Source organism: Balaenoptera ricei, chromosome 8 (genome assembly GCF_028023285.1).
Source record: "Balaenoptera ricei isolate mBalRic1 chromosome 8, mBalRic1.hap2, whole genome shotgun sequence".
Taxonomy (NCBI): Eukaryota; Metazoa; Chordata; class Mammalia; order Artiodactyla; family Balaenopteridae; genus Balaenoptera; species Balaenoptera ricei.
In genome coordinates, this window is record NC_082646.1 from 102,587,145 (window position 1) to 102,590,041 (window position 2,897).

General features: G+C 43.0%; 1 pseudogene; it reads right to left on the reverse strand.

The window, feature by feature from the left end:
- Window positions 1–476: 476 nt before the first annotated feature.
- LOC132370000 (cleavage and polyadenylation specificity factor subunit 5-like) lies at window positions 477–1,313 on the reverse strand (annotated as a pseudogene).
- Window positions 1,314–2,897: the final 1,584 nt, after the last annotated feature.

Here is a 2,897-nt window from a genome sequence, read left to right on the forward strand (position 1 = left end):
TAGGATCTGTTGTTTGTGAAGTAAGGTCTGGTGATACCGGTATAAAAAGTACTAGTCAGTAATACACTGGGAGTTCTGCTGTAATACAACTCATTAAGAGTGTAAAATCGGTACAGGAGTCGCACCTTGGACTCACTCAAGCAAATCTAGTTCCCAAAAGTGACAGAAGATCCTCATCACAAAGATCTATAACACGGTCTTAGAGTATGCCCCCAAGAATGGTATCGGAGCAAGGGTCCCACAAACTTGATTGACCTAAGCTTGCCGCTGTCTCTTAACATTCACCTGCCTAGTGGGGGAAAAGCAATCCTTGCCTGTAAGAATTTTACAAATTTAGTGTGAAATTAAAAAACAAAACAACAAAAAATAACAAATAGAAAGCAGTTCACTTTCTTTAATGTTGTACAAAAAAGTATGAGTAGAACCAAAAGTAAATTAAACATGATCACATTTGTTTACACCACAATAGAGTTTTTCATATTAACTTTACTATTCAAACAATAAAAAGTAGGTGGTAATTTAGGGACTGGGGAAGAGATAAACCAAAAAAACTTTTCTAGCATGTTTATTCTACACTGTATACAGCTCTGCTCACAGAGACGGCATCTCTTACTTCTCTGCTGCGCAGGAATTCAGTTGTGTGTAAAATTGAAACTGCTCAAAAGCTGGGGGAGACTAGAAATGACGGGTCCATATCCGGGTGCATTGTCATACAGTTCAAACAGTGGTGCAGCTACCAGCTTGTAATTTTTAGGGACTGCACACAAGGCTTTCTCTTGAAGCTGAACCAAAACCAACTTACGTTCCTTAGGTTTTGTAATATGTGCAGGTATATATGGACACTGAGGAAGGTCAGCATTCGTTCTCCACCAGCCACCAGTGCAGTCATCAATAACCCAGCCTCGCAGGACTCCATCTCGACAACCCTGTGTCTCTGTCATTAAGCGTTTTAGTCCTTCAACTTCATCTTCTCCTGGGTTAAGCGCAACACCAGGTAATTTAAAGAAAGTTGTTCCCAGCTGCAGCAGTAACACATGGGGTAGCCGGTGCTCATGGACAATCAAAACCCCTTCTACAGTCCTCCTGATGCCAATTTTATCAAATTCCTCCCGCATGCGCGGAAATCTGTCTGCAACGGAGCTGTCCTTCTCGTAGAGGCGCACTTTTGTACCAAAAGTGTAATTGGTAAGAGGGTACAGGTTGGTGGTGCGCTCCAGGGTGAGGGGCTCCGTCCGCTGGATGTACTTGTGGTCGAGCTGGTTGACCCCGCGGGGCCAGCCGGTCTGCTAGCGATTGCGCGGCGCCGCGGACATGCTGACGAGCTCGGGCACAAGCGGCGAGCGGAAAAGGAGAGGCGGGGAGACTTTCCCTGCGCTGGCAGCGGTGATCTGCGTCCCACTCAGCAGCCGCCGCCAGCCATGAACAAGAAAGCGCCGGAGGAGCAGTACCGTTAAATTTAAAACAGAGTCTACTTAGTGTGAAGGCCATTTGGAAGGAAATATTCAGATATTCCTGGGGTGCTTCACAAGACGAAGAGCTATACGAAGTCTCCCCACAATCCTCTTTTTTTAACTAAGCCCACATCAGATCAGACAAACAATTAAGATAGAGTCGTTCCAGAGGTTCCACAATCTTGAAATTCTTATAACCGGCATCCCTAGTCTCTCGATATTGCCTTTCTATTTCTTCTTGAGTAAGCTCTTGGAAGGCTTTGAATAGTGTAATGACATGATGTAATATGTTTTTACATTACTATTTTGGCTGTGTTATGTTTATCATATAGCCAGAGGTCTATTAGGAGGCTATTGTAGCACTCCGGAAAAGATATGATTTTGGCTTGGACCATGGTAATATCAGTGGATATGGTAAGAAGTGGGAAGATGTGGGTTGTGAAAGAAAGATTTTAGAATGACACCAAGAGTTTTGGTCTGAGCAGCTGAAGATACGACAATGTTTTTGCTAAGTGATGAATGATTGAACAAGTTCATGAATGATCCCACCATCTGTCTATTCATTCCATGGATGTCAGATAATTCATATCTGTATTACTGAATGACTTGTAAAGACCCTTTACCAGGAGTGAGGCAGTTTTCCTTGTGGTTACCAGTCTCCAAGGCAGTACATACTTCAGACTGTGTTGGCCCCAGTCAGCCAGCAGAGGGCAGCAGAGGTGGCTGATCCATAGAGCAAGGATTTGTTTTTTTGCTTCAAATGTTAAATTATCCTGGAGTTATCCTAAAGCCCCTGGGTGCAGATTGTTTCGGATAACAGGTGGCTTTATCTTATTACATTAAATGTAGTTGATGTTGCATGTCTTTTATTACAACCTACTGTGACTTTGGGACATTATGGCCAGAACAATTGTGAGGGAGATATAACAAGTGGATGTTACTGTATATCTCTCCAGGGAACATGTTCTCAGAATTGACTTCTTCATGCATCAGATCTCTCTCTCTCTTTTTTTTTTTGGCTTCACCGCCCGGTTTGTGGGATCTTAGTTCTCCAGCTAGGGATTGAAACTGTGACCCCTGCAGTGTGGAAGCACAGAGTTCTAACCACTAGTCTGCCAGGGAATTCCCCAGATATCTCTGACACAGGGATTCCTACTCTGCCATTGTGTCCGCTTCCCTAAATGTTTTTCTTAAATATGACATAAAATTAAAGTAAAAAGCAATTCCTTAAAAATCACAAGCAAAATGGAACAAAAACAAATTGTGTTTTAAGTTGATGGCTGAACCATACAGAAATAAATTATTGCAACTAACTTTAAAGCACAGCAATTTATTATATGTCCATTGTGTGATATATCCTAAAGATAAAAATAAGTAGGGACTTCCCTGGGGGTCCAGTAGTTAGGACTCCGCGCTTCCACTGCAGGGGGCACGGGTCGATCCCTG